We start from the raw sequence: 12,304 nt of genomic DNA, 5'->3' as shown, positions 1-12,304 counted from the left end.
GGTGTTATTGTATACTGTAGAAAAGATAATTCAGAGCACTTTAATTTCTGAGAAAAATGATTCAAATAATTTTAGAAAATAAAGATGAAAAAAGACGAAGAGAAAAAATAAACATTTTATTCCTTTGGGCTATAATCTTTACTGTTTTTACAGAGGTAATTTGAAGCCTTTTGGTTCTAGTTATATAGTTAGATATAAACAAACTCTATGCCTTTCAAAACAACTGTCTAAGGACAATGACTAGACTGGAGTCGTTAATAATGCATGTAATACTAGTAATACTAACACAAATAATGACACGGGATTTAGTTTGTATAGACGACTGGAAGAATCCGGTGTTCCAGCCTTATATAGATACCCCGGCTAGCTACGCAGAAACTTGCGTAGCGAGAAAAAAATTTATCAAGCAACAACAAACTCTCAAAACAAAATCAACTCAAATGAAAAACCTTTAACACACACTTTCCACACTTTTTTTGAGCGGGAAAAAATTATAATTACAATATTGACACTTTTCTTTTGTTTGGAGTTAGTGCACAAAGGTTTCTAGACGACTAAAATTGTTCCCTCCATTTCTTTTTTGCTTTATTTCATTTTAGAAGTTCATGATTTCTACTATGTCTGAATTAGTCGTCTGGCTTGCTAGACTAGACAATGACTGGTAAGAGAAGGATAGACATGACCAGAATTTCTATTTGAAAAGAACGCTAGTGGTCCGCAATGATAAATTTGATGTGGCGAAAAAAGAGGGGTGAATAGACCTTTTGAAGAATTACGTCACGAACATCACTTGCCTCATATTCAACCAATTACCATGGCGATTATGTCCCTTGAGAAATCAAATGATTTTCTTATGAATAGAAAGAAGTTTCAATAAAATCCACATGGCAATAATTTCAAAACGAGGTAAGTGATGTTCGTAACGTAATTTATGAAAAATTCTATTAATTTGGTCATGTTTCAAGGAGAAATGCCAATGCCAGCTACGTCAAGAATTCAGGAAAACGACTAGAAGGACGTCCACCTAAAAGATGACGAGATCTCATCCAGGAAGACACTCTGGCATTCCACTGCTGGCAGCACAACGACTAACCAACAATAGAAGAAGATGTAATGAGTTTGTGGCATTGAGAAGTTAAATGATCTATTCGGATCAGGCACATGCGTTTACTTTTGTTTAGTTTCATTTTTGATAGACATCACAAGCCTACATTCTTATCTTAAAATCAGCGTGGTTTCAGTTGGAAACTCCGTAGTGAAGGGTTTCTTGCTAGAAATTGTATGAAATTATATAGGAATTTTGTTATCGCCTGAGAAAGCTATTGAAGCAAAAATTGAAAAATTAAAACAATTTCAATTTTAAACGTGACACACAGATTAATAGAAAATTCTTTATCTAAAAATGAGGAAACAGCGCAATTAAAAAGGAGGAGCCTTGAAGAAGCCTTTGCCAAAAGAAACAGATAATCACCTAGTAAGAAAAACGCAAATTTAGTTTTATTTAAGATTGATAAATATTTAATATTGACTGTTCTATTCACCCCATATGCTACTTTTCCATCAGAACTTTCAATCACTGAGGCCAAGCTGTTGTCTTGGAGCACATCGATGAGGTCTAAGTTCATTGCAAGTTATTGTTCTTCTTCAAACACAATCAATAATGGGCTGTTCCATTAAAAAACCATACAGTGGGGTGGACGAACCTTTTCAAGTCAAAAAAAAATATTGAAAATTTGTGAATAGCCCCTGGAAAATGGCAAAATTTGCAAAAACACCCTTGGAAAAATTCTTCTCATACATTAAGGCGAGGGTGGACGAACTAAAATCAGTCATTTACCCCTGGAAATTTTACAATGACTTTTTACCCCCTTGGAAAAATGAAAAAAACACCCCCTGGAAAGTTTTCTCGGATTACCCCCTGGAATGTTCGTTCATCCTGCATGGATATAAAATGGAATGGTCCAATATTAGATGAGTAGCATTTTCACAATTGGAACCAATAGATTACTAATTACGATATCATGGCATTGCTATCATCGGTGGTTGCTCATAGCAGAAACATATTCCCCAAAATTCAGTCAGCATAAAATCTTGTTCATAACAACCGAGACATTTTTTGGCATTTCGTTCAACCTCTGTGCACAAAGGGAAATACGAGCATGAGCGCTTAGGATGTTCGACAATGGTATTTCTGCGACGTGTTGTCGAAATCGTCGTCGTCGTCGGTTTTGTTGCCGTTGTGGTTAGTGTAGTTCTAGATGAGCTGACGGTCGTAGGTTTTGATGACTTTTTGTTTGGTTCCTCTGTGTTTGTGAAGTACAGAGGATATGCTGTGACCTAGGAGTAAAATAAAGAGATAGAAAGGAATCTTGAAGAGTAGAGATTCCCACAATACATCTGCATAATGCTAATCGTTATTACTAAGTTGAACCTTTTAGACGGCAAATAAAACGTCACCTCAATAAGGAGGTTTAGGTCCCTAGCACATTCGTAACAGCTCAAACCTAGTTTTCTTTTCGCAGCTTAAATCATATAAATGTTGAAATAGAAGCCGAGAATTTTCCTGAATGTTTCAAATCCATTTTCTAGAGCCACTGTCAACATTTGAACATAAAGCCTAGACGGGGTAATCTTTTTAAAATAAAAAAATATTACAAGGTGTTAAAAAGAAGGGACTTCTATTGCAGAATACAAGAAACTTACCGTACATATAAGACAAATTGAGAAGAAAGCAATTTTCAATTTATCCATCGTGGATATCCTTATCCAAGATCGTGGATTCAATCTTCCAAGGCTTCAGTCGGAACTCACTCTCAATAGAATTTCTTGTCAAACAGGTTGCTAGTATATTAAGCAATGCAAACTCTGTTTCACCACAACACTTGGCATCTAACGTTGAAAGTAGCTATTACGATGCTTGTTGCGGTTAAAACATGTGCTCTAAAATTCAAAAGCGTAATAGAAAGAAAAATGAAAAACCGCAACTATTTATTACCCTAGACCGTTATCTCCATATAAAGAAATGAAAGACTTTTTTGTGTATAATACAGAACATAATTTCACATTAGCTTATCACATGTTTTCAAAATTGTGCTATCAAATTAGGGTTTTGGAAATCTTGGAAATCTCTTTAATTAGTAAATTTCTTTTTAATGAGTTTTCGAATGAGGTTTTGGCTATTAGAAGAAAATCATAACAATGTATTTAACAAGTAATCACCGGACGCAAGATTAACATAGAATCAATAAGGCTTAGAGCTCTGAATGCTTGGCCCTAGGGTCTACACACGGGGGGGGGCACTGAACTTGACGGCCGACGGGGATGTGCTGCGGGAGTTTGAAAAGTGGACCCTGTCAGCTGCTGTCAGATCTGAATGTTTGCTAAATCTTGGACCCTACCAGAACGGAAAATCGAAAACTGTTCCTATTTTCACGCTGAAGCGGCAAAAATGACTGAAAGTAGAAGAAAAGTTGAAATATTTCCATATTTCTACCCTGAAAATTGTCAGAAATAACCAAAAGTCGACCCTGTAAGCTACACTTGTAAATTAGTTAGATTTAGGGCCCTGTCAGATATCTTCAGAGCCTAAAAAGGGACCCTGACCAGCGGCACGTCCCTGTACCTAATTTTGCCTAAGTGCCGTCCCCTGTGGGCCTACATAATTTACTTCTAGCTTCTACTAAATATACCAATGAAATGTCTCTCATTCAACAGTTAAGTAAGACGGCTAATCTGTGGAATTTGTCCTTTATGTCAAGAGTCGCCAACATACTTATGTTAATGGACAAAATATCCTATCTCCTTTTAGTTGGAATATTGAGCGGATTTCAGTAATACCAGACTTGGAAACTTATTCGGAGCATTTTTTAGCATTTTTTTGGCAGCAAAAACCTTTTCATCCTTCCAATTAGAAGAAGCCCATTATCAAATATTCGAATGTTGAAAATGACGTCAATTTTCTCTTGCCAAAAGTCGTTTGATATATTTCTGTATATTGATGGTTTTTTAATGAAGTCGCTAAATTTAAACAGTTAATTAGTTTAAAAAATATTATTGGTGCTATAAAGCAGCTCTTTGAAAATATCAATGTTGCTAAGGATTGAAGATAAATCCTCTTAGGTTCCAAATAAACGCTTGTTAATTATTTAAAAATTTTCCAACCCCCCGGACCTTATTAGGACCCTCCCGTCTATTAATTTTTAAGAATATTTTCAGTTGGCAAAAAGAAGTCCCCTTATTTTGCTCCAACAAACCTGATTTTAGCCTATATTTACCTTAATTTGCAAGCAAGAGAATTTGAAATCCTTACCCTATAACAGCAAGAGATTTGTTCTCCCGTGGAAATTTGAATCCTGAAATTTTATTCCCACTGGCTTAAGATTTCTCAACGGGTCACTGAGACAGAGGTGTGTAAAAAAATTAGCACGAATTTATAATTTGCACAGTCAAATTAGTATTTTCTTGTCTGATAGAGAAATATGTTTGAACCCTTTCTCATATCTGCTAAATGGAAGGAGGGAGACCAGGCTATGCCGGATGCAGCCACATCATCACATGGCCCCCGGCGTGCGAATCGAATTGAGGGGGCCAAAAAAATATGTCGTCCACCATGGTTGGGCGACGAAGAAAATGTTCGACTTTTCACCCTTATTTCACCCCTCTAAACTGTATACATAAAATTTTTTAAAGTAGAAAAAAATTACTTTACAAAATATTGGGGGATGGGGCCATGGCCCCCTGGCCTCCCCCCCCCCGGTGACGGGGGCCATGTCATCAATGCTACTTTTCCATCAGAACTTTCAATCACTGAGGCCAAGCTGTTGTCTTGGAGCACATCGATGAGGTCTAAGTTCATTGCAAGTTATTGTTCTTCTTCAAACACAATCAATAATGGGCTGTTCCATTAAAAAACCATACAGTGGGGTGGACGAACCTTTTCAAGTCAAAAAAAAATATTGAAAATTTGTGAATAGCCCCTGGAAAATGGCAAAATTTGCAAAAACACCCTTGGAAAAATTCTTCTCATACATTAAGGCGAGGGTGGACGAACTAAAATCAGTCATTTACCCCTGGAAATTTTACAATGACTTTTTACCCCCTTGGAAAAATGAAAAAAACACCCCCTGGAAAGTTTTCTCGGATTACCCCCTGGAATGTTCGTTCATCCTGCATGGATATAAAATGGAATGGTCCAATATTAGATGAGTAGCATTTTCACAATTGGAACCAATAGATTACTAATTACGATATCATGGCATTGCTATCATCGGTGGTTGCTCATAGCAGAAACATATTCCCCAAAATTCAGTCAGCATAAAATCTTGTTCATAACAACCGAGACATTTTTTGGCATTTCGTTCAACCTCTGTGCACAAAGGGAAATACGAGCATGAGCGCTTAGGATGTTCGACAATGGTATTTCTGCGACGTGTTGTCGAAATCGTCGTCGTCGTCGGTTTTGTTGCCGTTGTGGTTAGTGTAGTTCTAGATGAGCTGACGGTCGTAGGTTTTGATGACTTTTTGTTTGGTTCCTCTGTGTTTGTGAAGTACAGAGGATATGCTGTGACCTAGGAGTAAAATAAAGAGATAGAAAGGAATCTTGAAGAGTAGAGATTCCCACAATACATCTGCATAATGCTAATCGTTATACTAAGTTGAACCTTTTTAGACGGCAAATAAAACGTCACCTCCTCAATAAGGAGGTTTAGGTCCCTAGCACATTCGTAACAGCTCAAACCTAGTTTTCTTTTCGCAGCTTAAATCATATAAATGTTGAAATAGAAGCCGAGAATTTTCCTGAATGTTTCAAATCCATTTTCTAGAGCCACTGTCAACATTTGAACATAAAGCCTAGACGGGGTAATCTTTTTAAAATAAAAAAATATTACAAGGTGTTAAAAAGAAGGGACTTCTATTACAGAATACAAGAAACTTACCGTACATATAAGACAAATTGAGAAGAAAGCAATTTTCAATTTATCCATCGTGGATATCCTTATCCAAGATCGTGGATTCAATCTTCCAAGGCTTCAGTCGGAACTCACTCTCAATAGAATTTCTTGTCAAACAGGTTGCTAGTATATTAAGCAATGCAAACTCTGTTTCACCACAACACTTGGCATCTAACGTTGAAAGTAGCTATTACGATGCTTGTTGCGGTTAAAACATGTGCTCTAAAATTCAAAAGCGTAATAGAAAGAAAAATGAAAAAAACCGCAACTATTTATTACCCTAGACCGTTATCTCCATATAAAGAAATGAAAGACTTTTTTGTGTATAATACAGAACATAAGTTTCACATTAGCTTATCACATGTTTTCAAAATTGGTGCTATCAAATTAGGGTTTTGGAAATCTTGGAAATCGTCTTTAATTAGTAAATTTCTTTGTTAATGAGTTTTCGAATGACGGTTTTGGTATTAGAAGAAAAGTCGTTAACGTGTGAGGGATGGCCGTTTCCGTTGTTTTAATAGTTGATGTTAATGAGCTCGAAGTTGTGTGTGAATTACTCTTAACTACATTTGGAATGTTATTTGTAGTAGATATTTGAGTTGTAGAAACTATCGGTGTAGTTACTGTTAGAATTGTTGTAGCTGGTTCATTCTCATTCTCTGACACGCCAGATTCTGTCAAGGAAGTCGCTTCTGTTCTGTTATTGGTTTTGCTTTCGACTGTTTCTTGAAATGTACTGGAGCTTGTGTTTTTGTTGTTTGTTTCACTTTCAGAAGACACAAACACAATGGAATCACTCTGTTCTGTCGTTTCAGCGAACATTGATATGAGTTCATCTTCTAAACCAATGGCTGCTGATGTTGTCTGAAATAGAAATAGCTTAAAAATAATTTAAAAGAATACCTCGATCGATGAATAAATTGATGAAATGTAAAGGTTACTTTTTGCTGCAACTCTTGATATGTGTAACTCAAGATTACGTCATTTTCCCTATCGGAAACACCCAAAAACACCGTAAATTGAGCCATGAGTGTTACTAAGAATAACAACAAATGGTTCAAATTCCGGTTTTTTCGGGTGTTTCCAAAATGAAAAATGACGTAATCTTGAGTTATACAATCTTATAAAACACCAACCTCGTTCTCTGCGCATTATGAGCTTTTTTGATGCTTACTGATACCGCTAGATAATCTCTGGCACCCATCAGTAACGTAAATATACATGGGGACGAGGTTGATAAAACACCTATCAATTCTCAACAAAAAGGCCCTATGGAAGGGACACTTTTAGACATTCATTGGTTCAACACCAGTACAATTATAGTATTAGATCATCTAGGTAGGCCTAGGTATTGTTTGTAGAGATATGACTAATAAGTGAATTTTACCGGTTTGATGATTTGCCAGCAGCTAAACGAAACCACCATTAAGAGAAGTTTTGATCGATCAATCAGGACCATAGCTGTTAACAAAAAAATCAGTCTTAAAACTTATACATGTACATGCACATATTTAACAAAAATATTTACCTGAAATTGAGCCTCAGAAAGAATAACTTGGTGAAAAAGTGAACCTTAGAGAGGCGCCTTTCAAAATATTTTCTACCCTTAGACTTCGACGTACCTTTAGAAAACCCCTTCAATTCCGACCCTTTATAGTTAATATTGTGGCTTTTTCATTAGTAAGAGACTTAAGAAGATAAAAAACTGACTCTAACAGCCTGGAGATAACCAGAACCTATTTTCAGTACGACAGAATGTGAAAAGATATTCAAACTCAGAGTATATTACTTACTTGTGACAGAGTGATTGCCCACAAAAGAAATGCTACAAACCAGTCAATGCTCTAAACAAATAAATTCACAATTTCAATCAGTGTTTTCCTCTCACAAGATGAAAACAATTCGAAGTATCGTAACGAAGAGGAGACTACGGTATAATATGATTTCTATTTTTTTATAAAGTGATACCTGAATTGATGACAAACTTTTATATGGGCGAATCTGATACCGTTTATAAATAGAAGAATGAATTCAAAATCAGAAAATTGGCACCAAATTTGCCATTAAACCAAAACCTTAATTAATTTGAAACCACATAAGAGCGATGACCTCATCTTTTTTCATTGACGCTCTTGTATGTTTTTGTTGTTAAGATGAATCCTTAAAGTTCTCTTGAAGCAAAATAAATACCGTTTTTCTTCCACCTAGGCAAAAAATCTAATCACTGCTATAAGTTTTTCTCCAAGCATAGATAATAGGTAGATAGTAGAAAGGGTCCCATCTTTCTTTTTTGATTAGTGTCTTGCTTTTCTAGTTAGAATATGATCTCTCTTTAAACACACCCTTTGGTTTTCCTCTGCATTGGAAAAGATTCGATCAGAAAATTTGGTCTTCCGTTTCATTCAGATTACTTTGAGGGCCCGAATAGCAGAGGGCCTGAACAAAAGGGAAGGTCCAAAATTCTTTAAAAATCGAATAAAAGGGTGGATCTGAATAAAAGGTCCGAAATTCTTCTCCTAAACACTCAAAATAAGGTAATTATTAAAGCTATTAGAAGACTCTTTAGAGAAACACAACTTGTGGTAGCTGAAAATATTTTCAAAAATAAATAAACCAGGGGGTCCTAATAAGAACAGGGCGAAGAAGAAGCGGCGAAGCGGGGACCTTAGAGGAGGAGAGAATACACTGTACTCTATTCTTTACTGGAAAATCCAAACATTTGAAATCTGGCGATTCTCTAAAGTCAGTATATTCTTCAAGTCAGTGGCTAAAACGTTCTAACAGGGTCAATCGGAAAGGAATGATTGATACTTTCGCCAGGAGAATAGCTTTAAAATCATCAATTCCATTTTAACATAATAAAGTTCAGGGGCAAGAACATGAGATTTATCCCCTCAGAAGGACAATCACGCGATTTTGTTTTGTCAGTACGCATGACATCACCAGATCTTCAAAATGCACACTTTACACTTTAAAAAAATGAATTCTTTTGCACATACTTAATGTAGTGACGTTATATCTTAACCAAAAAGTAAATAAAAACAAGTTTCGGGAAGTTTGGTGACGGGGTAAATAAACTATGGATGATTTTAGTATTTCTGATAATGGGTTATTTTGTATCCTATTATGCCGGATGACCAGAGGTTGCTTTGGAAATGCTGCACAGTGATTTCCACAAAGATTAGCCTAACGTTTGCACCGATTCTCGAACTTCAGCGGTATACATTCACACCCCTGTCTCATAGACCCACTGGAAAACTTTTCCTCAGTGGGGATAAAAATTCCTATTGAAATCCGGATGGGAATAGAAATTTTATTGTTCTAAGGTTAAAAGATCCAGTGGGTATGGTTTTGGAGTGCAGTTTTTAAACATTGAATTTCGAATGGGGCTGAAATTCCAGGATATTTTCCCACCGGGAACAAGATTTTTGCCAAATTTTCCAATGGGGCTGGGGTCCCAGTGGGTCTGTGACACAGGGGTGTACTCCTAATTGGCTGACAGGAGGAGGACAAGAGACATGAATTGTTTTCTGTATTAAACATTAAGGGAAGGAGGACAAGAGACATGAATTGTTTTCTGTATTAAACATTAAGGGAAGGAAGATGTATCAATGTGGGAGTATTTATCAGGAACTTTTAATGTGGATGACCAGATGTGATAATTCGCACATTTTTGGCTCCATATCCAACTAGTTTAGATTACTTACATAAAAAATGTGATTTGCGCGTAATCCGTAATTGGCCGATTCCGTTTCGACATTAATCGGAATTCTTAGGGGCGGATCGGGAAATATGAGAAATATTTTTACGAGATAACTATCAATGATTTCTGTTCATGGCTTGACGTGATTTATATGGAAGTCGAGTCACTTTATCAATTATGAACCCTATTCTTTTTTGTAAATCGAATTCTAACTAACTTTCTGGCTGATTTTCAAGGGACCGAATTTTTTTTTGAAATTGTAGAACGATTTGAATTTTGAAGAGCATTTTATACAGTTCTTTCCAGCTTTAGGAACTTTATTAATCAAATCTTTACACCCCGTTCTCAAAGACCCACTGGTACCACTTCCCACTGGAAAAATTGGCCAAAATATCATCCCCAGTGGAAAATCATACTCCAATTTTTGTCCCCGCCGAAAATAACTAGATAAGAAAATCCTCACTGCAAAATATTGTGCTATTTTTTCCATCCCCACTGAATTTCCTGACTTGAAAAAAAAGGATTGAAATCCTCAGCCATAGAAAATACGGGAATATCAATCCTCTTCAAGTTTCAGTCCGTTACTTTTATCCCCAGTGGCTGAAAAAGTCCTACCGGGTCTGTGAGAAGGGGGTGTATCTTTACAGTAAATGTCACAGTTTGTTTGTCGCAAGGTTTAGATTCTACACCACCAAGAAAGGACTGGAAACAAAAGAAATTCAATCTTGGAAAAATATTGTAACAGATGAAAAAATTGATACCTCAGCTCAAGATTTCAGTGCTACCAATTTTTTCGTTGTGCTCCTTTTCGTAAATCGACGTAAATTTGAATGAGGGTTGCTTAAATTCATTGGTTAAACCTTTTTTTAACATCAGGTTTTATGAGAAATGTCAGGTTTAATTAAAAGATTTTTTTCAATGATTTCAATCCCCTCCTTCTTCTTTCGTAATACTCATGTCTTTACTTGCTCTTGGTTTCAAAGTGTAACATATGCTGAAAATAAATACAATATTTTTGAATGAATAACGTAATTAATGTAAATGATATTATTAAAACTTGAAACCGAGTAGTCCGGAAAATGTCTCACAGGAAAAATAAAACCAAAAGTTCAAGAAAAATATGAAAGTTAGAAAATTATCTTATAACCTTAATCACCGAAAGACTAAAATACCAAGGAAGAATGATATAATTTTGACATGATAAAATTAAATGCAGCACCTGTGTTATTGCAGTCTGAATCTGTAAACAACTGCTTGTAGTCCAAGTCATGCAATGTAAGGAGAAAAAATCCGTTAGTGGATGCTAGCTGCCTAGTGTTTACGGAGTGTCAGTATGTTTTTATATTCCGTTTTAAAGCCCTGCAGGAGCTTGACTTGAAACTTTTGAATGGAAAATAAAGCCGCTTATTTCCCAAACGCGTGACCGACAGGTTTTCAAGCAAACACCATATCGAAAGAAAAATCCATCACCATATTTTGAAAATACACCGCTTAAAAATAAAGAAAGGACGAGATTCGATCCGCCATTCTAAATGCGGCGCAAATCTTAACCCTATTTTTATCAGGGGGGGGGTGTTTTCCACCAGGCTGGCACTCTTTAGCTAATAGCTCACTGAATATTTTTTTTAACACTTTTTGAAAAGTTTTGAAAGTTTTTGACTTTTAATATAGTCATATTAGCAGCATGTATACCAAATTTTACAATTATATACCGACCAGATCAGGTTTTATGACTTTTTTGTGCAGGCATATCATAAAATCCAGCTAAAACCCTGTAAAATCCCAAAATCTTAAATTTAGCATAACTTTTGATCTAGGCATCCAACTGACTTCTAATTTTGACAGGTTTTAGGTATCAATAATAAATTTTAAAAAATATTTTAAAAATTTTCATAAACTGCTGACGTCATCAAAAATGACGTCATTGTTTTTTGAAAAAATTTACTCATTTTCTGCATGGATTCTAAACGTCAATTTTATTAGTATGTTAAAAACCGGCAAACATATTAAACATATTTATTTTGGCTTTTAGAAATTCAAAACAGAATTGAAAAATCTCCATTCGTTCAACTTTAATTGCTATTTTATTGAATAGTTCTTTTTCATTGGTCAGCGATAATTGTGAAACTTTGTGATGACGTCATCACCTTTATGATGACGTCATCAACCCAAATTTTTTTCTATGAACTCCTTTTATGGTAGAGAACATTTCTGCCAAATTTCAAGTCCATATCTTTTCTAGATCAAAAGTTATGAAAGGCTGGTGGAAACCCCCCCCCCCTTGAGAATACAAAATCCGAAAAAGCCTGATAATAATAGGGTTAAGGCTTAACTTTTTTCTTGCTTGAGAAAGGCTGAAGATTCCACGCTTTAAACACAATGAAAGACTAGCTTGGGAAGTACCAATTTTTCGCTTTCATACGATCATGAAATTATAAAAAAAGTCACCAATCGATCAATGGATATTTCAAAAGAATGATATTCCTAATGGGGATGAAATTTTTGCCAAAGTTTCCAGTGGTAAAATGGTACGAATCGGGGAAAAGGGGGGGGGTCAAATTATGAGAATTTGACTTTGGTTATCAACCAGGCTAAACTATCATCCACCATTTTTAGATTTTCAAGCAAACATTTTAAGCCTAACTTACCT

The 12,304-nt window shown here is 35.7% G+C and overlaps 1 long non-coding RNA gene across 2 annotated transcripts; it reads right to left on the bottom strand.

Annotated features, from left to right (window-relative positions):
* Nucleotides 1-6,443: 6,443 nt before the first annotated feature.
* Nucleotides 6,444-10,498, bottom strand: LOC136822537 (uncharacterized). Of its 2 annotated transcripts, XR_010848909.1 has the most exons (4): nucleotides 10,416-10,498; nucleotides 7,745-7,795; nucleotides 7,339-7,412; nucleotides 6,444-6,815 (listed from the first exon to the last, which is right to left on the bottom strand). It is a non-coding gene; the product is annotated as an uncharacterized lncRNA (long non-coding RNA). The 2 variants fall into 2 exon arrangements; XR_010848908.1 differs by lacking the exon at nucleotides 10,416-10,498 and having other exon boundaries at nucleotides 7,745-7,918.
* Between the last annotated feature and the right edge of the window lie 1,806 nt (nucleotides 10,499-12,304).

Source organism: Clytia hemisphaerica, unplaced genomic scaffold, assembly GCF_902728285.1.
Source record: "Clytia hemisphaerica strain Z4C2 unplaced genomic scaffold, Clytia hemisphaerica genome assembly, whole genome shotgun sequence".
Taxonomy (NCBI): domain Eukaryota; kingdom Metazoa; phylum Cnidaria; class Hydrozoa; order Leptothecata; family Clytiidae; genus Clytia; species Clytia hemisphaerica.
This window is presented reverse-complemented; position numbering and strand designations above follow the sequence as displayed.